Below are 11108 nucleotides of genomic sequence, written 5' to 3' on the forward strand. Positions count from 1 at the left end.
GCTTGATGCCAGAGCACTGCTCCTCCTCCTGGATGTTTAATAAATCTGCAGGTTCATGGGTGCTGGCCTAGTAGCTGTTGACCCCACTCACTCCAATAACTTTTTTTGGAAATAGACAGTGACTGGTAAAGCAGCCCTTCTCTCTCCCACTAAAAATGCTTCCTGAGTAGAAACGGCTTATTATTTCCAGTGCCCTGGGTGCCCTTGCAGCTCTGCCCTGTCCTGGTGATGCCGCCAGCCTGGAAAAACTGGGAAGAGCATAATGTGGGCCTTTAGGGCCTTCCTCACACACACAGTGGTTGTGGATTTTCCTCTCCTAGGACTGCTACTAGTCTGGGACTTTTTCTTACCTTTATCTCTGGGTGAACTAGGCTCTGACAGGGAATATTGGGTAAACCACACGCAAGCTGATAAGGACCTAAGGTTTACTTTCTTACAGGGTGCTGACATTTGAAAACAGGAACTCACCCCAAATAAAGGAGGTTATAATCACTGAAGGAGAGGTGGTGTCCTTCGGCATTTTCCAAAATCAGAGTGCCTCCATTCTCTAGGCCAGACGTCATATTCAGTACTTAATATAACAAGTGAGGTGGAAATTTCAGGAGGGCCAGAGACATACAGGACGGTCTGTTTGTACCTAATGACACCTTACTCTCTGTTGAGACAGTGAACGCCATTCATACATTTCCACTCATCCTTTAGTTCTCTGCCACCTTCTGTGTATTCTCTTCCTTTTCACATTTGAGCAGATTTTGCTCCTCCAAATGCTGGGAATCAGGGGGAAAGGAAGTGTTTGCCCACTGTCACCCCTGCTTCTGTGCTCTGGGTCTTTCTATGCACCCCCTGGCAGGGGTGTGGCAGGGGTGTGGTTGGTGACGAGGACAGGGTGTTGGTCTTTTCAGCAGCTTTAACTACAGACATCCTTTCTCTTGAGCACATTAAACAGTGGGCTGGCACAGGCTTGAACTTGGATTTCTTACAGAAAATTGTGAGTACCACATGTGCCTTTTTTCTTTTTGCAGTGATGTGAGATTTGTCTTTCCGAAGTGAATGGGTGAACCAGATCTTGATGAGATTTCCTTGGGCTTCAGAACACTAGTTAACAGCTACTATCTCTTATTTCTGTGTTTTTGTCCCAATAGTAATAATTCACTAAATATTTTAATTATGTAGGGGAGGTTATAGAAAAACACTCCTAAAATGAGTACAGTATCTTTGATATGAACAGGCATCTCTGCCAAACATTCTTTACTCATTAATATATACATGTATATGGAGTTCCCTTTGTGGCTCAGCAGTTAAAGAACCCTGCTAGGATGTATGAGGATGCAGGTTTGATCCCTGGCCTCGCTCAAGGATCCAGCATTGCCTCGAGCTGTGGTGTGGGTCACAGATGCAGCCCAGATCCTGCGTTGCTGTGGTTGTGGTGTAGGCCAGTAGCTGTAGCTCTGATTCAACCCCTAGCCTGGGAACTTCCATATGCTGCAGGTGTGGCCCTAAAAAACAAACCAAAAAAATTAAATAATATATATATGTAATTTTGTTTATCAGATTGAAAGTCTAAAATTTGCTAAGTCATGTATACTACAAGTTGAGGTTGTAAGAATGGAGACAATGCATTTTCTTCTCCTTCAATGGAAAAGACAGGATTCTAGAAATCTGGGCTTCAGGTAAGTGGGGATAATAATAAAACCATACATAGATTTGCTGTGAGGTTTAAGTGAAATAACATTGCAAAGCCATTAAGACACTGCCTGGTACATAGTAAGGGCTGTACAAGTGTTTCGACAATTTAAATAGAGGACATTAGTGCATGATATGGACATGTTATGAAAACGTGGATGTAGACATGAATATACATAAAACACTCCAGAAACATGGAGCAAGAAGATTTTGATGGGGAGAGAGTGAAGGTTGGGAACTTCTTCACTGAGAAGTTGAGAAGTGACCTGGATCTTGAATGATGAGTAAGAGATCAGTAGGTATGTAGAGAAATAGGAAAGGACACTTCCAGAAGTGGGAACAGCACACACTATCTGCTACCTAAAGAGCCCTGCCTAGAACACTCTGTCTAGAAACCTTTCCAGATACCAGCTCACTCCGTAGGGACTGCAGTCAGGCCCTCTCCTCTGCCATGCTTGTTACATGCCTCGTTTTCAACGGTATCTTATCATTTTGAAACTATTTTCCTCTAATTTTCAACATGGTTGTAGTCTCTGCCCTCAGAAACGTCTAGAAAAATCACACACTCTCTCTAGCACCAGTAGGTTCCCAGAGCACACTTCCTGGCCCATTATAGTTCAGAACTACCATTGAAAGAATTTATGTATATATAAATAAAGTAATCTTCATCCCCAGGTTTTGGTACCTAAGGAATTGTCTTTGTGAGAAAAGGACAACAAAGAGATACTTTCTGTGTTCACTCCTTTTAGATTTCTGTTTGTATTTTCAAAGAGTTGATATTTATAAAAAGCTCACAGCATGTCAAAGGAGAAAGGATCCTTGAAAATTATTGATAACCATTTATGAGGACTGTCATTAAGTGTCTGTCTGTTTTTTTTTAACTGAATAATTATACAATGTAGCTGTTTGAGGTTTCCACATATTTTCCTTGCTTCCATCTGTTCCAACACTGGGTTCAAAATCTATATTTTCAATGTAAGAGACCCTGAAGTAGGACTGGAGGATTGGGCGGGGGGGAGGCGGGGGTCAATACAAACAGGATCACAAAGCTGCCTGGCAATTTTCAATACTAGAAATCCTGTTAGGGAAGAAAATCAGCCTGGCAACTGTCCTTTCAAACAATTTAGGATTTCTCATTTGCCCTGTTGTGGTGAATATTTTTATTCATGACTACCTCAGTCATAGCGAAACACTCCTGTCTTTAAAATGAGATCATAAAGAGTGGTGGTCACACGTCCCACGATGAGATGTGTCTTCTCCAAAGACCCTGACAGTGATGAGGGTGGTGTGGGGCAGGTGGATTTTGGTCAACACTAGTGGCAAGGATACAAAATAATTTGCTGAAGAAGTTATAAGAATGTCACTAAGGCAGAGTGGTGATGATGAAGAGAAGGAAATGAGCTTGAGAGATTTTCATTCTTTTCAGATGGAATTGACATGATTCAGGGACGAGCTGAAGAAGGGAGTAGGGGAAGGAGTGGGGGAAAGCTATGAAGACTTTGAGATTTCTAGCTTTGGTGATGAACAATGAGGTATTGTTCATGGTGAAAGGATGAGAGGTGGAAGAACTGGTTGGAAGGAGAGATGATTTCAATTTTGTATGTGTTGTGTTTGATATACCTGTGGGGTGTGTGTGGAGAGATGTTTATAAGGCACTCGAATCAACCAACTCAATTAGAGAAGAGCTGAAAACATAGAATGAGGAGGGGACAATGCATAAGTCCTATTGATGCTTTGACGCTCAATGAGATTGCTCAGGGACGAGAGGAGATGAGTGAGACTTAGGCAATTGATTTGTGTATAACTTCATATGACCTTTTGAACACTTACAAGATCATTATAGATGCATTGGTAAATAAGGGGAAAAACAGTCTTTTGTTAGGCTATTTGTTTTCAGTTTGGGTTCAGAATATGTGGTCTGCAATGGCACATGACATCTCAAGATCCCTTGCACATGATGATTCTATGAGACCTGGTTGAAAAAAAGGAGGGATTTTTAAGTAAAGCCTTATTTTATAATCACAACTGCAGGACAGTAGAGAACTCAGACTTAGAGCTGTGATAGCATTTTTCCCTGCCTCCTTTTTAAGCTTTCACTGAATTTGGAAATCCTATCTTCCTTTCTCTGGCTCAAGGACTTGAAAAGAAAAGACTAAGTGAGTTTAGTGCAAAAACGCCCATGTTCAGATGTTTGCCTTAATCCCTTAAACCACTCACCCAGAGAAGGGACGAAAAGACAAGAGTAAAGAAATTTCTTAGCAGATGGTTATCTGATTTTCTTTCCTATTTACTTTACACTTGGGTACTATAGTCCTTTTGAAACCAAACCATGCCTTTTTGGTAAGTGGATAACTGGTGTTAACTGCTTTTGATGTTATAGATATTAAATCCCCCCACCCCAATCTAAGATCTTTGTAGAAAGTATTGAATATTCTCAGGATTTCAGTTTCTTTTGGTAGTTCAAAACCTGGTAAAATGTACCATACGTATAACAATCCTTTAATAATATATAAGCCAAGTGATAAGACTGTTGATTAATAAATTTTAATTCTATTTTTGTTTATGAAAAAACATTAGAACTCTTACAGATAAATCAGTATAGAACATTCATTTTCAGAAAAAATGCAAATTAGAATATAGGAACATTTCTTTCACATCGGTAATCAGAGACCTAAAATATAAACATGGGACATTTAATGGGACATTTAAAATTTCATTCAGCAATTTTTTTCATAAATAAAACTTAGTGCTGGAAAGCATACAATGACTTTTTTTCACCATTACACTCTAGTGGCAATGGAAGTTGGCACAATTTTTTATTATACTTTTTCTTTTCATGGGCACACCTGCAGTATGTGGAAGTTCCCAGAGTAGGGGTCATATTGGAGCTTCAGCTATACCATAGCCACAACAACACAGGACCCAAGTGGCATCTGCAACCTACACCACAGCTCAGGGCAACACCAGATCCTTAACCCACTGAGCAAAGCCAGGGATCAAACCTGCATCCTCACAGAGATGACATTTGGTCCTTGACCTACTTAGCCACCACCAGGAACTCCAGCACAATAGTTTTATAACAAAATAAAGATTTTGAGTTCCCACTGTGGCACATGGGTTAAGAATCTGACTGCAGCAGCTTGGGTCGCAGTGGAAATGTGAGTTTGACCCCCTACCTGATATAGTGGGTTAAGGATCTGGTGCTGCCACAGCTGTGGTCTAAGTCACAACTGTGGCTCAGATTCCATTCCAGGAACTTTCATATGCTGAACTTCCATATGAAGTGGGTACAGCCATTAAAAAACAATAGAAACAAGAATTTTTTCATACTACTTAGACTTAGCAATCCTGCTCCTGAAATTTATTTAAGGAAATAATCTAAAAGAAAAATAAAATCTACATACTTGAAATTTCCATTGTAGTGTTATCTATAGGGGACAATTGGAAAGAATAAAAATGTCCCAAATGATTCAAAATTTGATTTAGCAAATTACACATCTTGACTCAATATAAATTATTAAAATGAGCGATTATTAAGACTATGTGGAAATGGGGAAGCTGATAGACACTTCAGGAAGGGGGAATAAGAGAAAAACAAAGAAGGAAGCTATTTTACACCTCAAATTTCCAACCACAAGGCAAAATATTTTGCTGTCCTGTTTCTCTTTGTCCAGAGGCGAATTCTTTAGGTTTGAAATTCTTTATTTCTCTAGTTCTCAGTAACCGATTGCTGAATTGAACCCAATCTGTGCAAATCTAATATGTAAAATGAAATGGATGGGGAATTTAAATGAACTTTTAACTTAATTTTTAACTTTAATTTTAAAATTCCCCAGTGTCACTTTTCATACTATATGTGAAGTATGAACTTTTACACAAAGTTGTAAAATATACATCTCAATTTTCCAAAGATAGATAAGTTTGGAAGAAGAATTATATTCCATGGTACAGTCATAAAAATCTATTTCAGGGGAACTATATTATTTGCTGATATATTATACTTTATGACATAAAGTCCAAGTGAAATCATATATTCTGGACATGATATTATGATCTTATGGATACTATTATTCTAATAATCCTGAAAAAAATAAATTCATGTATTTAAAAAGAAAAGTGTTCACTGCATATTAGGTGAACACAGAATAGGAAACAAAACACAGTATGTTAACTGACAAATAAAGTTTCATGTCATATATGTGGTTCAATAAAAACAAATAATAGTAATGCATTGCAGAAATAACATGGTTAATTTTTTTTAAAAGCAAGCCAAGTTATGTAAGCACATTTAATAACCCCTGTCATATACATTACATACAAACAAATATATCACTAAAACTGGTACAAAGTAAGCTGACACAAAATAAATTTGAGTGAATTCTTATACAGGAACTCTCAGTGCTGTCGATATTTTGGACTAGAAGATTCTCCGTTGTGTTGTGGGGGTGGTTACTAAACTGTAGGATGTTTAGCAGCATTGCTGGTCTCTGTTGCTTAGATTCCAGTAGCACCCACCTTTGCCTTCAGGTATGACAACTAAAAGTGTCTCCAGATATTGCTAAATGTCCTGAGGGAGGGGCAGAATCACTCCTGAATAAATGTAAAATATTTCAGTAAAAACTAATGTGTGTGTAACCAATACATAATAAATAACAGAAAAAGTTTAATTTGGATAGAAATACAGCAGCACTTCAACTGCTTCTGACTCATGAATTATGGTAGGAACAGACTTAGATCTCATACGTGCCAAATATAACCTAATCTCCATCTTAGATGGTGTACTCAGGTTTTTTTGTCAGTGGTGGTAAGAAAATTACTGCTGTTGGGTGGTTTCAATGAAATGAAGATGGAACCTGGGAGCTGGAAGATGGCAGTGAATGTGTACTCAATGCTGGTCACCAGTGATAACCTCTGTCGCCATGACAAGCTGGCCTGGATCAGTGAGTCTGCAGTTGAATCTAAGATCCAATAGCTGTGCTCAGGGGCTGCCTATTGTCCATCTATGGAGATGCCGATCCCTGGCTCCATTGCCTTGAAGAAACTGAAATTCCAAGCTAAGCTAGAACACCAATACATCCAGAACTTCAAAATACTACAAGCAGGTTTTAAGAGGATGAGTGTTGACAAAATAATTCCTCTGGACAAATTAGTAAAAGGAAAGTTTCAGGACACTTTTGAATTCGTTCAGTGGTTCAAGAAATTTTTCGATGGGAAAATTTTATGACGCGAAAGACTAAGCCTGCAGCTGCCAGACAAGGTCAAGAAACTGCAATGACCCCTTCCCTGTTGCTCCTGCTGTGAACAAACGGAAGAAACCTCTCAGCTCTAACAGTGCAGCTCCACCAGTGCAGCTCCACAAAGGCCCATTGCAGCGCACAGAACTGCAGCAACCCCTGAGGCTGGCCCAGGTGTGGTGTGGAAGAATCCTGGTGTAAGGAACGGGGCTGATGAAGCAGCTGAATTGATACAGCAGGTCCATGTATTGAGACTTACCCTCCAAGACTTGGAGAAAGAGAGATTTCTATTTCGGAAACCTGAATTGAATTGAATTGAATTGAATTGAATTGGCAAGAGAACGAGGAAGGAAACAACCTTGTATCGCAGAAGGTTGTGTGGACATTGTCTATGCCCCAGATGAAGGCTTTGTGATACCTGATGAAGGGGTCCCACAGAGGGAACTAGAAGAGTCTTAACAGCCTGGACCAGACAAGCAACATGACAATTCTTCCTCCAAATCTTGTGCATAAGAGTGAAATATTCCCTTTTATTAGTCTTAGAGGACTCACTGTTTGTTTGTTTTTTTCATAAGCAAAAAGTACCTCTTCTTAAAGTGCACTTCACAGAAGTTTCACTCCTTTTCCAGTAAGTTTGAGTTAGGAGCTTCTAACTTATAGCAGAAAATTACTGCTAGCATGAACTTCACAGTGTGATGTTTTGTGTTTGAGTTTATTCTAGTTCTGGCCTTATAAGTGCTCCCTCTCCATTCAAAATAACAGCTCAGCTGATGCAAGCTAAAGTTTGAATTCTTCTCTCCTTCCCTTCCCCACCTTATTTTTCTCTTTCTTTCCTGTGTATGTGTGGAAGAAAGCATTTTATATGCCGACAGATACTGTAATTTTTAAGATGTGATAAAAAAAAATGAACCTACACACCTCCTACCTCCAGAGAATGCGTGGAGATGCTCTTCTGCCTGTGTACACAGGATGATCTTCTCCCAGACCCTCATGCTTCAGAGCCCTTCTAGCCGGTAGGGGTCATGGCGTGGTAAAAGAATATGGACTTTGAAAGCAGGCAGATGTGCATTGAAACTCTGCTTCTGAAATCAGCCACTTAAAGCTTCTTCATGTCTGAAACTCCCTAATTTTAAAATGGGGTTAATAATGCCACATTATAGGATTTGGGGGGGGGGAATAAAAGGGTGATTCTTCAATTCTACAGCAAATGACAGAGGTCAAAGCACTCCTTGTGATATCTGTGTAGTAACTTTATCCTTGGATATGACAAGGATGTGCTGATAGAGCTATGGATTTCTGAGCTCAGTTAACTCTCCTGCCTGATTGGAAAATCAGATTTCTGAACATATCGGTTTGGGTTTATAAATTACCCACCCATGCCAAAACTCAGGGATAGGCATAGATTCACCAATATTTTCTGTGTGCACCTGTGCTCAAGACTGCAATTGCTTTAAGAAGCTGGTGTCAACTTGCCATGCTACACATGGAATAAAAACTCCTCTCTGCAAGTAAATAGTTAGATGATAGATAGATAGGAAAAAGGGTGATTCTTGTGAAAGGCCTAGCACTGCACTCAGGCATATAGAAGACAATCATGATCATTTCATTCACTTCTTCTTTCTTACATAAAATATGCTTCATTGGATGAAGTGCCGATGATTTCTAAAGCAGCCTATGCACTTCTGTGTCTGTTTACTTGGGCTGCCATAACAAAGTACCACAGACTGGATGGCTTAAACCACAGAAATGTGTTGACTCACAATTCTGAGGGCTAAATGTCCAAGGCGTCAGAAATGTTCATTCCTTCTGAGGCCTCTCCCCTTGGCATGTATATGGCTGTCTTCTCCCTGTATCTTCACTTAGTTTTCCCTCTGTCCATTCTCTGTGTCCAAATTTTCCCTTCTCAGAAGGATACCAGTCATGTGGTATTAGGGCAAATCTGGTCACCTCATTTTTTTTTTATTTGTTGATTTATTGATTTATTTTAGGTCCGCACCTGCAGCATATGGAGGTTCCCAGGCTAGGGGTCCAATTGGAACTGTAGCCTCTGCCCTACACCTCAGCCACAGCAACTTGGGATCAAAGCTGTGTTTGCAACCTACACCACAGCTCATGGCAACACCAGATCCTTAACCCACTGAGCGAGGCCAGGGATCAAACCTGCATCCTCATGGATGCTAGTCAGATTCGTTAACTGCTGAGCCACAATGCGAACTCCTAGTCACCTCATTTTAACTTAATACCTCTTTAAGGGCCCTATCTCCAAATACCATCACGTCCAGAAGTACTGGGCATTTGGACTTCAACATGCTAATTTGGGGGGGGGGGGGCATGATTTAGCCCATACTCTTCCTTCCTCTTCACTTGGATTTCAGAGAAGTATTCAAGGAGAAGCCCTGCTAAGATCTCTGCCAAACCACTGGGAGTTTGGGGTTAGTGGATGCAAACTATTGCATTTGGAGTAGATAAGCAATGAGATCCTGCTGTATAGCACAGGCAACTGTATCTAGTCACTTGTGATGGAACTTGATGTAGGACAATGTGAGAAAAAGAATGTATGTATGTATATATATGTATGACTGGGTCACTTTGCTGTACAGCAGAAACTGACAGAACATTGTAAATCAACTATAATAGAAAAAATAAAATCTTTTTTAAAAATCTGCTAAACGCACACTGACAATACCACATCATTCACTATTATCTACATTGTTTCTTTTTATGTGTTGTAAATGTTTTGGCAGCAATCGTAAAAACACACACACACAGAAAAAGAAACTATAATAGTGTGTTTGGTGAATATGCTATTGAACATGCTATTCATTCCTTTCATCTTTCACTGACATGTTGAGTGGGTCTCAATGTCTACAAATATCTATTGAGCATTTACCACGTGCTAGGCATTGCCCTGGACCTTGGGTGATTAACACATAGTATTTGCCTTTGGGAGTTCAGACCCAAGAGGGAGAGAAGGGAGTCAGAAAAAGGAAGAAAGGATCATAGTCAATTCTAAACAATGTGGTTGTATAAGAGGAAGATAAGCATAAGATAGGACACCAAATTTAAATAATGATGGTGTTACTCTATTATTAGATATGTAACTGGAAAATTTCTTACATAGAGTGAAGCTGAGAGATAAAGGTTAGGTTTTGGGAACCACAGTGTAGGCACCTCTTACCCACATCCTAAAATAGATCTTACCTAGATTACTAACTTGCTTATTATAAGAATAAATGTCTGAAGTCTAGCTAATTTGTAAATGGGAATAATCTCCATGCCTGGTAAATTAACTAACTCCCATTCTATTTATAATAGGGTGATTTATATTTAAAAATTCATCTTTTTTTGCAGTATGTTTTACAAAGTACCAAGTGGGTCAGCATTTATCTTAAATTTATTTTTTTCTAGGTATTCTTTATTAAAGTGTAATTGATTTACAATGTTGTATCAATTTCTGCTGTACAGCATAGTGACCCAGTCGTGTATATATATATATATATATATATATATATATATATATATGTGTGTGTGTGTATATATACACACACACACACACACACATTCTTTTCTTCATACTGTCTTCCATCATGTTCTATCCCAAGAGATTGGCTTTCCCTGTGCTATACAGTAGGACCTCATTGCTTATCCATTCTAAAGGATCTTATAATCTTGAACCAACTCATTAACTACTAAATTTTGAAGCTACCAAAAAATACTAAAAGCACTAAATAATACTAAATTCAAGTACTGAAAAAGGACGAAGGACAACAGGGGATAGGGAATAGCAAGGGTGCTGGAAGGTGCAGTAATAAAATCAACACTGAATCTTGTATGCCTAATTAACCAGATCCACATGATCCCATGAGCTTTAGGTGTGTGGGATATTGAAGGGATCTGGTTGAGAAGTAACAAGTGGGTCAGCATAGAGTCTTCTTTAAGGGAGCCTAGGAAAGAGCAGCCCTAAGAAAAACTCAAAAGAGTGAGCTACAGTGGGCTCCTATGTATGGGATCATAGATGAGACTGTTGGAGTAACCAGGAGCAAACAGTTGATGTCTGTTTTCCATAGTCAGTGTCATCGGTGGCTACTGTGAAGAGGGTGGGCACAAGTAAGGATTAATTTTTAAACGGAATTCATTTGGGGGGCAATATTATGTTCATAGCCCAACTGAGAAGATACAGTGATTTCCAAT

At 39.3% G+C, this 11108-nt stretch overlaps 1 pseudogene; it reads left to right on the forward strand.

The window, feature by feature from the left end:
* The first annotated feature begins 6550 nt into the window (after positions 1 to 6550).
* LOC146406962 (microtubule-associated protein RP/EB family member 1 pseudogene) lies at positions 6551 to 7376 on the forward strand (annotated as a pseudogene).
* The last annotated feature ends 3732 nt before the right edge of the window (positions 7377 to 11108 follow it).

This window comes from Sus scrofa, chromosome 1 (assembly GCF_054392235.1).
Source record: "Sus scrofa isolate SSC_HxYL_T2T_F1_AM1 chromosome 1, Sscrofa_HxYL_maternal_Yorkshire_Landrace_v2.0, whole genome shotgun sequence".
Lineage (NCBI taxonomy): Eukaryota > Metazoa > Chordata > Mammalia > Artiodactyla > Suidae > Sus > Sus scrofa.